The 16,792-nt window shown below is 40.4% G+C and overlaps 1 protein-coding gene across 20 annotated transcripts in view; it reads left to right on the top strand.

The window, feature by feature from the left end:
- Dennd1a (DENN/MADD domain containing 1A) overlaps positions 1-16,792 on the top strand; it is a 488,421-nt gene that overhangs the window by 325,901 nt on the left and 145,728 nt on the right. The gene's annotated exons all lie outside the window — the stretch shown is intronic.

Here is a 16,792-nt window from a genome sequence, read left to right as displayed (position 1 = left end):
TTAAGAACATCTCCTTACGCTGCAGGACTTCCTGAGGATGGCAAACAGCAAGGTGCCCTTTTCATGTAATAAAGTGGCTATGAAGATGGAAAGGAACTTGAGTAAATGATTTTCCCCTCTTGGCCGCAGTTTCCTACCTTGAAAGAAAAATGCCAGGAAGGTGCATTGGCAGATGTGTGACAACAATAACAAAAAGCAAAGGTGAAACATTCACCTCGAGAGGGCTAACATACATGCAGTTGGGATCCTGAAAAGTGAGGAAAGCTGGGGAAGACAGAAATAAGTGTAAAGAGTTTATAGTCAGCTTTCAAAGGTTCTGATGAAAATGAGAAGTCAAGAGCTCTGGGAAGCTCAGTGAATGTGATGGTTTGTATGAAATGTCCCTCATAAGTCTCAGCATTTGAACACACAGTCCCCACTAGGTGGCTTTTTGAAGGGATTAGGTGTGGCTTGGCTGAAAGAAGTATGTCATTTGGGGCAGGTTTCAAAAAACCGGCACCATTTCATGTTGGTTCTCTGTGCCTCGTACTTGTGGATCAAGATGTGAGCTCTCGGCTGTTTGTCCAGCTGCCTGCTACCATGCCTTCACTCCTCCACAATAGCCTAACTCTCAGAACCACAAACCCAGTTAAACTGTCATTTATAGATTACCTTTGTCATGATGTTTGATGACAGCAAAAGAAGTGTAACTAAGACAGAGAGCCTGATAGAAATCCACTGAACTGAACAAAATCCACACAGTGGCACATTGTGATGGTCTCTCAGAGCCCGTGAGGCAAGTTCAAGGTTAGCTAGAGAAAAGGGGGGAAAGTTTCTAAGACAAAGAAGTAGTACCAGCAGGCTTCTTGTCAGGAACTATGTAAGCCAGAACATTGTGGAATAATATTTTTTTAAGTGATAAAAGACAAGTTTTCTTTTCTCTTTTCTTTGTTTTTGTTTTGTTTAGTTTTGTTTTTGGAAACAGGGTTTCTCTGTGTAGCCCTGGCTGTCCTGGAACTCGCTCTGTAGACCAGGCTGGCCTCAAACTCAGAAATCCACCTGCCTCTGCCTCTCGAGTGCTGGCATTACCACCACTCATCGAAAGACAAGTTTTCAATCTTACTACTCTATCCACTAAAAGTGTGCTTTCAAAGATGAAGGCAAACTTTTTAAAACATTTTTTCAGATTAAAAAATACTGAGAGAAGTATATGTCATCAGATCTGAGCTATAAGATATGTCAAAGGAAGCTCTTGGGTGGTGGGTGCTAACATAAGGAAGCATATATGACAGATGAATGAAGATAGCCAGAAACAGTACATGTGTAGGTCAATGTAAGATGTGTATCAAGTACTCAAGTAAAAATAATAGCGATATAGTATCTGTTACTGCATAAACAGAAGTAAAGCACACAACAGCACGTTCACAAAGTAGGGCATGGGAGTGTGCTTCACTGGTTGTTAGGTTCTGTAGAAACTGTTGTGATGTTGTAGGAACATGGCTGGTATCAAGTCAAAGATGTATATTTTTAGCTCAGAAACCACCAGAGGAAAAAGAAGACAGGTTCATAAAACTAGTCAACCAGCCAGGAGGTGATGGCGCACGCCTTTAGTCCCAGCACGTTGGGAGGCAGAGGCAGGCAGATTTCTGAGTTCAAGGCCAGCCTGGTCTACAGAATGAGTTCCAGGACAGCCGGGGCTACACAGAGAAACCCTGTCTCAGAAAACCAAAAAAAAAAAAAAAAAAAAAAAAAAAACAAAACAAAACAAAACAAAACAAAACAAAAAAAACAAAACTAGCCAACCAATGCTGAGTGTACAGCATGTTTTCCAAGAAGAATAAAAGAAGCACATCAGCCCAGAAGTGGGGTGGCGGTGGCGGTGGTGGTAGCAGCACACACCTTTAATCCCAGCACTCAGTAGGCAAAGACAGGCAGATCTCTGTGAGTTAGAGGCCAGCATGGTCTACAGAGTGAGTTCCAGGACAGCCCAGGTTACACAGAGAAACTGAAGGACCTGTTTAGCACAAGACACCCCAAGACTAAGTTTTCACCACAAAGGAGATTTATTTGTCCCAAAGGGACAAAAGGCAAGGAAAAAGTTAGAGAATGACACAGAAGGGGAAGGGAACAAGGGAGAGGGCAATGGATGTTTGTGCCAGAGGGACAAAGAACTGCTTCTGAATAGACAGGTGACAGACATGGCCCATAGGCAAATGGTAGTTTATAAAGGTAAAAGGGGAAACCCCATGTTAGAGTGAGGCTTTAATATTCATTGGCATACTGATTAGAGCAGCCAATGGGGGGCTTTTTGATTGCTGGACTTCAATACTTTAATAGTCGGACCTTGGTAGTTGGCTTCAAAGGAAGTGGCCAAATAAGGGAATAGACCATGCAGAGCTAGCTTTAGGAATGTCATCTAATGATTTTTAGCAAGGCAGAGGGAATAGGGGAGAAGGAAAAGGCCTGCCAGAGCCATGTATGTCATACTCAGGATGGCTAGAGTCCCTTTAGAAACCCTGTCTCAAAAACAGCAACAACAAAATCACACACAAACGGAATCAATAGTAGGATGGTGGGTTTATCTTGCTATTGGCAGTAGCATTAAACATGCCTTTTATGAATTACTTTTCTTGTTACTGTGACAAAATTCCTGACAGAATCAACTTAATGGAGTTAAAATTTATTCTGGTTCATAGTTTCAGAGGGTTACTCTTCATAATGACTGGAAAAGCAAAACAATATGCCTTGAGTCAGATGTGTGGGCTAGTCCTCTAAACATGAGCCTATGAATGACACTCCAGATTGGAACCACACCACACATCTAAATATTCCATTCAAGCAGTTAATTACTTCGGGTTGTATACCATCTATAAAAATCTCTGTGTCTATGATATGTGTATTTGTTTGCACATGTACTTGTTTATGCATACACATGAAGGCTAAAGTTCAGTGTTGAGTATCTTTCCATCAGTGGCTTTCCACCTCTTAAGATTTTATTTTAAATGTATGTGATGTTTTGCCTGCATGTATGTAGTTATACCTTCTGCTGTAGTTCCCAAAGAGGCCAAAAGAGTTGCTCTATCACCTGGAACTGGAGTTACAGACAGTGGTTAAGTTGTTGTGTGGGTGCTAGGAATCAAATTCAGGTCCTGTGGAAGAGCAGCCAGTGCTTTTAGCTTCTGAGCTATCTCTCTAACCCTGACCTTATTTTTGTGAGACAGGGCTGCCACTCAATCTGAAGCTCACTGATTCAACTAGACTGGCTGGCCAGTGAGCTCCAGAGATTCACCAGTCTCTGCACTCTCAGTACTGGGGTTTGAGATGTCTGTTGCCATATCCAACTTTTATTTTAAGTACTAGGATCCAAACTTAAGTCATCATGCTTGCTTATTGAATCATTTCCCCAACTCCATGAATTCCTCTTTCAATATAAAGATTAAGGTTAAAAAGTGAAAGAATCGGACTGGAGAGATAGCTTAGCAGTTAAGAGAGCTGTTTCATGCTACTCAACCATGAATCAGGTTTTGGATCTTGGCACCATCACCCACATCAGGTAGCTCACAAACGTCTGTAACTTCAGCTCCAAGGGACTGTGGGTACCCATGCACAAGCATGTATATAACACAGACATGCCACATTAATAAAATAAAAATTCTTAAGTAAACAAATGGAAAAACACATACTGTGTAGACACTAATTAAAAAACAGTTGAGAAGAAGAAACCAGTCTTCCATACAAAGGAAAGACAAGGAATATCTGACAGTGCTCTTCTTTCCAGGAGGGCATTTACACTAACATGTAGGCTGAAGCGATTTGCTTTTTTTTTAAAGATATTTTCTTTGTTTACATTTCAAATATTATCCCCTTTCCTAGTTTCCCCTCCGGAAATCTTCTATCCTCTTCCCCCTTCCCCTGCTCCCCAACCCACCCACTCCTGCTTCCTGGCCCAGGCATTCCATTATACTGGGGCATAGACCCTTCACAGGACCAAGGGCCTCTCTTCCCATTGATGACTGACTAGGCCATCTTCTACATATGCAGCCAGAGCCATGAGTCCCTCTGTATGTTTCCTTTGATTGGTGGTTTCGTCCCAGGGAGCTCTGGGGTTACTGGTTAGTTCATATTGTTGTTCCTTCTAGGGGGCTGCAAACCCCTTCAGCTCCTTGGGAACTGTCTCTAGCTCCTTCATTGGGGACCCTGTGCTCCATCCAATGAATGACTGTGAGCATTCACTTCTGTATTAGTCAGGCACTGGCAGAGCCTCTCAGGAGACATCTATATCAGGGTCCTGTCAGCAAGCTCTTGTTGGCATCTGTAATAGTGTCTGGGTTTGCAGGTTGTTTATGGGATGGATCCCCAGGTAGGGCAGTTTCTGGATGCTCATTCCTTCAGTCTCTGCTCTGAACTTTGTCTCTGTATCTCCACTTTGGTCTTCCTTCTTCTTGAGTTTCATGTGTTTTGCAAATTGTATTTTGAGTATTCTGAGTTTCTGGGCTTATATCCATTTATCAGTGAGTGCATATCATGTGTATTCTTTTGTGATTGGGTTACCTCACTCAGGATAATATCCTCCAGATACATCCATTTGCCTAAGAATTTCATAAATTCATTGTTTTTAATAGATGAGTAATACTCCATTGTGTAAATGTAACACATTTTCTGTATCCATTCCTCTGTTGAAGGACATCTGGGTTCTTTCCAGCTTCTGGCTATTATAAATAAGGCTGCTATGAACATAGTGGAGCATGTGTCCTTATTACAAGTTGGAACATCTTCTAGGTATATGCCCAGAAGAAGTATTGCTGGATCTTTTGGTAGTACTATGTCCAATTTTCTGAGGAACCGCCAGACTGATTTCCAGAGTGGTTGTACCAGCTTGCAATCCCACCAGCAATGGAGGAGTGTTCCTCTTTCTCCACATCCTCGCCAGCATCTGCTGTCACCTGAGTTTTTGATCTTAGCCATTCTGACTGGTGTGAGGTGGAATCTCAGGTTTGTTTTGATTTGCATTTCCCTGATGATTAAGGATGTTGAACATTTTTTTAGGTGCTTCTCAGCCATTCAGTATTACTCAGTTGAAATTTCTTTGTTTAGCTCTGTACCCCATTTTTAATAGGGTTATGTGGTTTTCTGAAGTCCAACTTTTAGAGTTCTTTATATATATTGGATAATAGCCCCCTATCAAATTTAGGATTCGTAAAGATCCTTTCCCAATCTCTTGATGGTCTTTTTGTCTTATTGACAGTATCTTTTGCCTTACAGAAGCTTTGCAATTTTATGAGGTCCCATTTGTCCATTCTCAATCTTACAGCACAAGCCATTGCTGTTCTGTTCAGGAATTTTTTCTCTGTGCCCATATCTTGGAGGCTTTTCCCTACTTTCTCCTCTACAAGTTTCAATATCACTGGTTTTGTGTGGAGTGTCTTGATCCACTTAGACTTGAGCTTAGTACAAGGAGATAAGGATGGATCAATTTGCATTCTTCTACATGCTAACCACCATTTGAGCCAGCACCATTTGTTGAAAATGCTGTCTTTCCACTGGATGGTTTTAGCTCCTTTGTCAAAGATCAAGAGACCATAGGTGTGTGGGTTCATTTCTGGGTCTTCAATTCTATTCCATTGATCTACCTGTGTGTCACTGTACTAGTACCATGCAGTTTTTATCACAATTGCTCTGTAGTACAGCTTGAGGTCAGGGATGGTGATTCCACCAGAGGTTCTTTTATTGCTGCGAATAGTTTTTGCTATCCTAGGTTTTTTGTTATTTCAGATGAATTTGCAAATTGCCCTTTCTAACTCAGTGAAGAATTGAGTTGGAATTTTGATGGGGATTACATTGAATCTGTAGATTGCTTTTGGCAAGATAGCCATTTTTACTTTATTAATCCTGCAAATCCATGAGCATCTTCTGAGATCTTCTTTGATTTCTTTCTTAAGAGACTTGAAGTTCTTATCATACAAATCTTTCACTTCCTTAGTTAGAGTCACACCAAGGTATTTTATATTATTTATGACCTTTTTTATTTTTTTGTTTTTCGTGACAGGGTTTCTCTGTATAGCTCTGGCTGTCCTGGAACTCACTTTTTAGACCAGGCTGGCCTCACACTCAGAAATCCGCCTGCCTCTGCCTCTCGAGTGCTGAGATTAAAGGTGTGCGCTATCACACCCGGCTCTCTTTATGACTATTTTGAAGAGTGTTGTTTCCCTAATTTTTTTCTCAGCCTGTTTATCCTTTGTGTAGAGAAAGGCCACTGATTTGTTTGAGTTAATTTTATATCCAACTACTTCACTGAAGTTGTTTAGGAGTTCTCTGATAGAATTTTGGGGTGACTTAAATATACTATCATATCATCTGCAAATAGTGATATTTTGACTTCTTCCTTTCCGATTTGTATTCCTTTGATCTCCTTTTGTTGTCTAATTGCTCTAGCTAGGACTTCAAGTACTATATTGAATAGGTAGGGAAAGAGTGGGCAGCCTTGTTTAGTCCCTGATTTTAGAGGGGTTGCTTCAAGTTTCTCTCCATTTAGTCTGATGTTGGCTACTGGTTTGCTGTATATTGCTTTTATTATGATTAGGTATGGGCCTTGAATTCCTGATCTTTCCAAGACTTTTATCATCAACGGAGGTTGGAATTTGTCAAATTCTTTCTCAGCGTCCAAAGAGATGATCATGTGGTTTTTGTCTTTGAGTTTGTTTATCTAGTGGATTATGTTGATAGATTTCTGTAAATTGAACCATCCCTGCATCCCTGGGATGAAACCCACTTGATCATGATAGATGATCGTTTTGACGTGTTCTTGGATTTGGTTTTCGAGAATTTTATTGAGTATTTTTGTATTGATATTCATAAGGGAAATTGGTCTGAAGTTCTCTTTCTTTGTTGGGTGTGGTTTAGATATCAGAGTAGTTGTGACTTCATAGAACAAACTGGGTAGAGTACCTTCTGTTTCTATTTTATGGTATAGTTTGAGGAGTATTAGAATTAGGTCCTTTTTGAAGGTCTGATAGAGCTCTGCACTAAACCCATCAGGTTCTGGGCTTTTTTTTGGTTGGGAGACTATTAATGACTGTTTCTATTTCTTTAGGGGATATGGGACTGTTTAGATCATTAATCTGATCCTGATTTTACTTTGGCACCTGGTATCTGTCTAGAAACTTGTCCATTTCATCCAGGTTTTCCAGTTTTGTTGAGTATAGGCTTTCGTAGTAGGATCTGATGATTTTTTGGATTTCCTCAGATTCTGTTGTTATGTCTCCTTTTTCATTTCTGATTTTGTTAATTAGTATACTGTCCCTGTGCCCTCTAGTTAGTCTGGCTAAGGGTTTATCTATCTTGTTGATTTTTCTCAAAGAATCAGCTTCTGGTATGGTTGATTCTTTGAATAGTTCTTTTTGTTTCTATTTGGTTGATTTCAGCCCTGAGTTTGATTATTTGGTGCCTTCTACTCCTCTTGGGTGAGTTTGCTTCCTTTTGTTCTAGAGCTTTTAGGTTTGCTGTCAAGCTCCTCGTGTATGCTCTCTCCAGATTCTTTTTGAAGGCACTCAGAGCTATGATTCTAACTTTTAGGGACTGCTTCATTGTGTTTCATAAGTTTGGATATGTTGTGGCCCCTTCTCATTAAACTCTAAAAAGTCTTTAACTTCTCTCTTTATAACCAGTCTTCCAAACAAAGGAAAGATAAGGAATATCTGACTGTGCTCTTCTTTCCAGGGGGGCATTCACACTAATATGTAGGCTTAAGTGATTTGCTTCTTTAAAAGGAAAAAAATAAAAATAAAAAGGATAATTAGATGAATGCAAAGGAAGGTCATTGAAGGGAAGGAGGGACACCCAGCAAGAGGGGCCATGTAAATGGGGAGGGCCATAAGTATGAATGATAGGAACTGCACACAATTCAAGGCCAGTCTGGTCTACAGAGTGAGTTCCAGGACAACCAGGGCTATACAGAGAAATGCTATCCCAAAAATACAAAAAAACAAACAAACAAAAACAAAAAAAAGAACTGCACACAAAAATGCCATCAGGAAACCCATTTGCTAATACAAACATAAAAAATAATTTAAAAATAGGGTTAGCAAAGAAAACTATAAGTTTCATGGGTTTGGGTTTAGTTTAACATCACAATAGTATTATGTGGCTGTCATGTGACCCAATGATAGAAAAGAGTCTTCATGTATGGTATTCTTTCCCCCAATGTATTCTAATTATGAAAAAAATTTTACACATACTCAAATTTTGGTGCATTCTACACCATAGCTGATCAGTGTGTGTCAGTCTCATTAAAAAACAGAGTCTGAGGAACCAGTTATTCAGCAGAGGAGACAGACGTGTACAACAAAGTACAGTGTGGGATCCTGAGACAGAAAGGAACAGTATGGGGAGAAACTGAGGAATCGCATTGGGGCAGAGACCTTAACTCAGAGCAGTGCACCAAAGGACTCCTGCTTTCAGTGAACTTCCAGTGATGATACAAGAAACATCATGGGGGGAGCTGAGTGAAACAGATGTGGGTATTCTTTGTACTGACTTCACAGCTTTCTGTAATTTGCAAAATTCCAAAATAAGTGCTTATTTTTTAAAAAAGAAAAATAAAATGAAGTTATTAAGACTATCTTTATACCTATAATTTTGGCAATTTAGATGAAATGTACAATTTCCTCAAATGTATAAATTTATAAAGTGACTCAAGAGAAAATGTAAATGCCATTTTTCTGATTTAAATGAAATTGCATTTGTGAACTTTTGAAGGCAAATATATACGTAGTTTTTTAGAACATTAAAGTAAAAAAAAAAAAAAAAAAAGAACAAAACCAACCCTCAATTTTATTTCGTGAAGTCAGCATAACTCTGAGATAAAACCAGGCCCCTCCCCCCCAAAATGGAACTAATGGAACTACAGACTGACATGACTTATAAAGATGTGAAATTTTAAAACAAAATATTAACAAATTGAATCCAGTAAAATAAGATGATAATAAGACACAGTGATCAAGTTAATACAGATTGGAAATCAGTTTCAGTGATCTGCCCAATAAAAACAGTAGGAGAGGAGCCTAGATCAAGCGAGCTGCAAAAAGCACATGTATTTTTAGGAAAAATTCAGTGCCCATTCTTATGAAAGCTCTTAGCGACTAGGAATCCTCATGGTAAGAGAACCTTCCTACTTAAGTCATACCTGGTGGGGAAACTGAAGTGTAGACCCCAAAAGGGATGTCTCCTTTTTCCATTCAGCACTAAACTAGAGTCTCAGACCAGCTAACTAACTAGGACAAAGGAGAAAAAAAAAAAAAACAAGAGTAAAATTTTTGAAGATTAGAAGAGTAAGCAGGGGTTGAGGGAATCCTTTATCAAAGTCCCACTGCAAGCATGAGGACCTGAGTTCAGTCCCCAGCACTCATGTTTAAAAAGCCCAGAGGTAATGGCGTGCACTGTTCATTGTCTGCACAGCCTAGTTGATTGAGCCCTAGATTCAGTGAGAGACCCTGACTTAAAAGAAGTAAAACCCGAAGTGAGGAAGACATTGGAGATCAACAGTTGGCCTGCACTTATACACAAAGAAGTAAGTAAAACTGTCATCACTCACACAACATGATCCGGTAAATGGAAAATCTTTAAGAGTTTCAAAACTGGATTTAGCAAGGATACAGGAAAATGTCACTGTACAAAATTGAAATATATTCCTATATACTTGAAATGAGCAATTGAAAATGAGATTTTTTTCCAGTGCCATTTAAAATAGCATACAAAACAAAATACATTTAACAAAAAAAAAAAGTGTAAGATTTGTATGCTGCAAGCTATAAAACATTTGAGGAAAAAAATTTGAAAGACCTAAATAAATGGAGAGATATTCCATGTTTTGCATTGGAAGACTCAATATTTCTTATTCAATATTTTTAAGATGTTAATTTGCCTAAATTGATCTATAGATTCAATATAATCCCAGCCCAAATTCCAGATGGCTTTTTTGGGGGAAGCTTGACAAGCTAGTTCTAAAATGTATATATGTGAATATGCTAAAGAACTAGAGCAGAGACTACAATGTAGAAAGGGAAAGCTAAAGGCACAGTTCTGTATTACCTGCCTGCAAGACCTATGGCACAGTGACAGTAACCAAGACAAAGGAGATGGACTCAAAGGAAGAGAGCAGAAATAAACCTGCACATGAGTAAGTACAGGTTTGGTCTTGTTTGGGTTTGCTGTCCCCAAAATAAATGAGCTAAAACAACTCTATCTATATCTTGGAGAAAAGTAACCTTGACTTCTACTTCAAGCAAATGTTAGCTCAAAACAGATTAAGTGTAGAAACATGGATGAAACTACAAAACAAGTAGAAGAAAACATGAGAGAATCTTCATGAATATGCGGTAGGCAAAGATCTCTCAGCTAGGTCACCAGAGACATGCATCATAAAGGGAAAAGTTGTGAAGTAGACCTCAGGATGGCAAATGCTTACCTCCTACAAACATGGGCACTTAACAAAACAGACAAACTACAGGCATAGAAAACATTCTCAAAATTCTGTCTATAAAGAAAAAGGCTTTGGGGCAGGAAAGTTTGCTCAATAGATAAAAGTGATTGCTGCCAAGCCCTAGCTGGGTTTGTTCAGAGACCCACATGGTAGAAGAAGAAAACTGATTCCTGCAAGCTATCCTCTAACCTCCACACACAATGTGACACATGTGCAACCCCTCTGCCACAGCACACATACAAAATGAGTAAATGTAATTTAAGATTTTAAAGAAAGAAAAAGGTGCTGTCCAAAATATGTAAAGAAACACTAAGGCTCAATAATATGAAACTCTTAGTAATTAAGGTGTACAAAAGACCCAAGGAGAACACCACAGAGATGTTCACTTAGCCAACAGGCACATAAAAAGATGTGTAGCATCATTAGGTGGAGAGTAAAAATGAATACCACAACTGTGGGTTACTATAAACTATTGGTATGGTAAAATAAACTTACAACCCTACATCTTGTGCATACATTTACTATATGACCAAACCTAGTAGTACTAGGTATCTACTGAAGAAAATAAAACTTATGTACACACACAAATATTTTCAGCAGTTTTATTTATATTTACCCCATTTTTTTCTCCCAATTTTTAAAAAAGATCTACATGTCCTTTATCAGACAAGCACATAACCAAGTTCATGCTCATAAAATGGGATACTACCCATCAAAAACAAAAGGAAAAAAAAGAAACTAGAGATTCTTACCCAACAAAATAGATATCACCAGTATTTTATGATTGTGAAAGGATCTAGGAAGACATTCTGATACAGTCACAACTAGAGGTAGGTATCAGATGAGTATATTTCCAGGACTTTATTGCCCAAAGGAAATATGAAGGGAATGGAGTTGTTCTGAATCTTGATTGTCATGGTGAACATGTATTTGCTTCTTTAAAAACTGTGTAGGAGCTGGGGTTGGGGGGGGGGGGCTATTTTAGTAAAGAAGTTGCCACTCAAGCATCAGAACCTGAATCCAATCCCTAGAACCCACTTTAAAGCCAGATGTAGCAGCTCATACTTGAGGTATAGAGGGAGGTCTCTGGAGGCTCACTGCCCAGCCAGCATAGCTTGATTAGCAAGTTCCAGGTCCCAGAGAGATTCTGTCTCAGAAAGCAAGATAGTCCAGGTGTAGGCTGATCTCTGTGAATTCCAGGCCAGCTGAGGTACTCAGTGAGACTCTGTCTCATTAAGTGTGTGCGAGTGCGCACACACACAAACACACCACCAGCAGCAGCAAAAATATATAGTAGACTTCTAAGGAACAACATCCTAGATTGACTGCTACCTTATACTCAAGTGTGCGTGTGTGTGTGTGTGTGTGTGCGCGCATGCACTCACACACACACAAATCATAGAACTATTTGCTGAAAGTGGTAAGTCGTAACATGTATATCACACCCCAATTAGGCTGACTTTAAAATTTTTTAAGAACTGACACCACAAGTTGTTGGCTATTTACACCATCTGGTGGACTCCCTTTGTAAACTTTTTAAACTCTTTCAAGGCATGACAGGCCTCCACCTAAGAAGCTCCAGCAGATAGGCCCCTCCCCCAGACTTCTTTAACTGTTACAACAATAACTCAAGTTTCCATCTTCTCTGTCACAAAGATCATATCCAGCTATCACCAAGGTCATCTCTGGCTCCTCCTCAGTAGGACTCTTTCCAGATTATGCTAATCTCAAGTCAAAAGTCTGAAGAGGAAAACCCACCAATCTCCCACAGAAATCCACCAGCCCCTGAACTTCATGTTCACCAATCCCTGAGCTCCCAAACTCAAGACTTGAAATCCCACCAATTTTCATCCTGGAAATCTCTACTGTACAAAGCTCCGCCCCCTAAGAAATCCTATATAAGCCTTACCTACTGTTCAGTTCCCCGCTGTTTTCACCGGGAAGCAGAAGCAGCCCATCCTGGATTCATTCCCTCCCAATAAATCTCTTTTATGAGATTTTTCTGCCCCATGTGACTCTCTCATCTCAAGAAACCAAGAAACAAAGAAGAGTGGGGCTGAGGCGCCTGTGCACCTCGCTCAGCTGGGGATCCCCTCCCCATGGGAGCTGTAACACTAAAGAAGAGGGGAAGAAGAGCTGCAAAGCTGGAGTCCTTACCCTGTAGCACTCCAGCTCGGCCAGGGATAGCCTCCCTCGGGGCAGCAACTCCTCTGTTGAAGAGGCATCCTCTCAGAGCTATGTGATTCCTGGGTTCCTGGGTCTTAGGTTACTTTTCCACCTGAGCAGGAACTCCAACACAAGTATCTTTTTTAATCGTTTTGAAGTTTATTTGTTTTAATTTGTGTGGGAATTTTACCTGCATGTATGTCTATGCACCACATGCATGTAGTGTCTTAAAAGGCCAGAAGAGGGCGCTGAATCCCTAGCACTGAAGTCACACACAGGTGTGAGCCACCATGTGGATGCCAGAAATCAAACATAGGTCCTCTCCAAGAAGAGCCAGTGCTCTTAACCACTGAGCCATCTCCTTAGGCCTGACACCAGAAGTATCTGAGATGGAGAGCAACTTGCCCAGGAGCTGTTACCATAGCTCATGGGGGTAGGAAATGGCCTAGCCACTTAATAAAAGCAGTTGGTTTTCTAGGAAGTTTACACAGGCCTACCACAATGCCAGGCAGCTCTACTCCTTCCTGTTTATCTGAGAGAAGGAAAAGCAAGCATCCAGCAGGCTTTTCAGTGAGTGTGAGTGCTGCTCATGGCACACAGGAACTGGCAACAGTGAATGCCGGCCTATGTAGATCAACTATTGTAGCCTATAGTTCTTTATTATTAAGCCACACCTTAGCAAACTCTGGACTCACAAAACAATATGAGACTCTCTAAATGAACTACAGTGAGTGAAGAGAAACCAGAGTCAAGAAGATAGATATGATTTCATTCATGAACATTGTAGAGAGTGGGCCTAGAAGAGGCAGCCTGGATATAGAAATAGAAATAGCTCACCAGCTAGCTAGTGGGGTAAAGGGGTGACCTGACCCTTGACCTTGGTGAGATGCATAGAATGTCAAAACTCATTAGACTGTCCATCCAAATACATGCATTCTCTTACCTTACGTTTTGATTTAATGAAGTTAAAAAGAAGAGGCCTTAGAAATTAATTTAGAGCAGATTTCAGAATTAAGCTTTGGGGCCAGCTGATTTCTTGTGATTTATGAACTTAGGCAACAGGTAAGTTTGGAACAGGATGGCTCTTGATTTCTGTGGCTGCCCAGACCATTTACTCGTGAGTTGATAATCTTGTCTGTTAGCTTTTCTGCCCTTATATAGAAAGGGAGGGGGCTGCCCCTGTTGCTGCTGCCTACTCTGCTAGTGTCTATGTAACTTGCAATATACTGTTTCCCTGACAATATGCATTGTTTCCTGGCTGTGAACTTGGCAGGAGAAATACAGCAAGAGTATTCCATTCTTACTGATCTAAAGTCAGCTTACAGGCTTCATGTTCATCTCAAGCCCTAACCAGAGTTTCTTAATGCCATGCTCTTCCCCCAGCCCATGGAGATGTCCTGAGAGCTCCCTTGTTCTGCAGGTGATCCTAACCATGCACAGCAACAGCATGCTATGTTGCAGGAATGAATCCTCCTCCAGTTCCGATCCTTTAGGTGTGTTTGCATGTGTCTAATGGACCAGTGAGTGATTTGGGGGTATTTACTGGGTCCAGGTTTTACAGTTAAGACACAACTCTTCTCCATGATGTCGCAGGCTGGTTGGTTAGATGAGCTAGTGGATAGCAAGATGGCTTATTTTGTCCCTTTTTCTCTGGTTGCAACCCACCCTCATACTATCCATAATTCTCCAGCACAGAAGTAGCACACCCTGATTCACAGTCCTACGATGATGTCCCATCTTTCTCTGTGTGGAGTTAAAGTGTCACATGTAGCTCTTTAGGGTATCTTGTCTCTTGTGACCACCTTTATTTCAGTCAAAGCATCTCCAGTAGGTATATCTGTGGCTAATTTAGAAATGAACATTTTTTTTTTATTCTTTATTTGTTCAAAGACTTTTGGGTGTGTGCTCAGTGTGCTGGGGATACAGGGACCTAAAACCAAATCAGAAGCACCAGTCACCGTCCTGCCCGAAGAAAATATGGCTGAGTGCTGGTGCTGTCAATGAGCATGATGAGCTTGGGAAGGGCATCACAGTCTGGTACAACCAGAGGAGACATGTGGGAAGGACTAAGACGTAGAAAGACCAGAGAAGTGTGATCATAAGCACAAATTTGACTTTAAGTGGGGCAATGGGAAATGAACTGAGAATCCAGTGACATGCTGAGTTCTATGCTATGGTGTACCACAAACTAAGGGGATCTGCTTTTCACTGTTTCTCAGTTTCCCAAAATCTGGCCAGAGCTTCCTTCCCTCTGTCTCACATCTACCAATACATGGCTTGAGGTTGGGGGGCAGTTTGCATGAATTGTGTCACTCTGTCTGCTCTTAAGGAATTGTCTTCATTCTGCACTGGGCTGCCCACTACCAGTGTACATTCCATGCAGGAAGCAAAAGAGCATCATGATCCAGTGCACCTTGGCCAGTGTGTGTGTATATGATTTGTCAACAATTGAGGACTTTATGGGGCTTCATTAAAGATGCTGGGGCAGGAGCACTGTGGGACATCAGAAGAGCCCTCAGCAGTAAACCACAACGCCGAGCTTTGGAACGCAGTAAATGTTTAAGAGACTTCCTTCCTTTCATTACTGAATTTTACTTCACTTTTATACCAGTAAAGAGTTGTGTTTTATTGGTTGAAATTTCTTGATTCCGTTTTCCCCAGGTCTGTTTAAAGCTACATTTTATCTTTGAGGATGTTTGGCTCGCCGTGGAGGAAGTGCTGCCAGCGAATTCAATTAACTGGCAGAGCTCACAGATATTGTACATGGATTTCTTTTTTTTCCTCCTTTTTCACAACTGCGACATAAACACAGCTGGGTTTAATATTTGTTGTAACAAAGATTTAACTTGAATCATTTTACTCTGGGTAGTTAATGCTTGGAATGTGGGTTCCTCTGCTTGGCTTGTAATCCTCTGCGTCTTCTTGCTCAGGCTATCTAGATAATGAAGTGTGCTCCTTCAGGTCTTTGCCCTGCCTTAAAACTGCTTCATATTTGGCCGTTCCCACTAGAGAGCAGATGCTTTTCTTTGCAAGAATTGAATTTCTGTCAGCTCTTTTATGCATCATGTGTTTGGAACTGTAAGTGGATCAAGTTGTTCATCACAGCAGGGACACTGTGAAACACATCTATTATACACACTTCCCACCCCCCACCCTGCTTCCTGATTTTTTTTTCCCTCCCCCGAGGAGGTGGAGATGCCCAGATCCCCTTGGGAGATATCTCTCTCTGTGTGGATATACTCATGTGATCCACCATGGATCCGGCCTGGCTGCCTCCCTAAGCATGTAAATCTATATTCCTTCAGCCCAGTCTTGTTGCTGAGACAGACTACTCTTTTATCTTGATAAACACCAAGCACTTCATTAACTCCCAAATACACACCAAGTTCAGGTCACTAAATAAATCCACTAAGCCCAGCATAATGAGTGACAGAAATTCCCAGTAATTGATGCCCTAGAAAATGTTTATTGTGAACCTATGACTTTCATGCTATAGAGTTGGGCTAATGTAGAAGAAAGCCACCATCTATTAGGCACCTAATGTGTGCCTGTCACTGTGCTAGAGGCTTTGAAAGTCTTGACATTTGATCTGCATAACCATTCTATCAAAAAAAAAAAAAAAAAGTGAAAGTAGGGAGGGTACAGGGGACTTTCAGGATAACATTTGAAATGTAAATGAAGAAAATATCTAATAAAAATTGAAGAAAAAAGTGAAAGCACTTTATCACCTTGTTACTTAAAAAGAAAAAGAAGAGGTTAAGTGCCTACTTATAGGCATCTAGATAATAACTAGCAGCCATGGCAGAATTTGAACTCAGATCTGTCTAAACAACAGAGTATATCAGTAGACTCTAACAGATTTACTAAACATACATTTTTTGGTTGTTCATTCAAGGCATTGTTTTTTGATTGGTTTGTTCTGAGACATCTGTATAGCACAAGCTGGCCTTAAACTTGCTGTTACCCAAGTTGCTTGCTTACTCTTAAATTAAAATGATTCTCCTGCCTCAGCCTCCTAAGTTCTGGACCTGAGATATGCACCTATGCCTAACTTGAAGGCACTGATTTACAGTTTTTGTTTGTTTGTTTGTTTGCACACTAAAATTGTTCATTTTCACTATCCATTCTACACCAAGTCTCAAGGCCAATGACATTTCTGAACATCTTTGT

This window comes from Mus musculus, chromosome 2 (genome assembly GCF_000001635.26).
Source record: "Mus musculus strain C57BL/6J chromosome 2, GRCm38.p6 C57BL/6J".
NCBI classification, from domain to species: Eukaryota; Metazoa; Chordata; class Mammalia; order Rodentia; family Muridae; genus Mus; species Mus musculus.
This window is presented reverse-complemented; position numbering and strand designations above follow the sequence as displayed.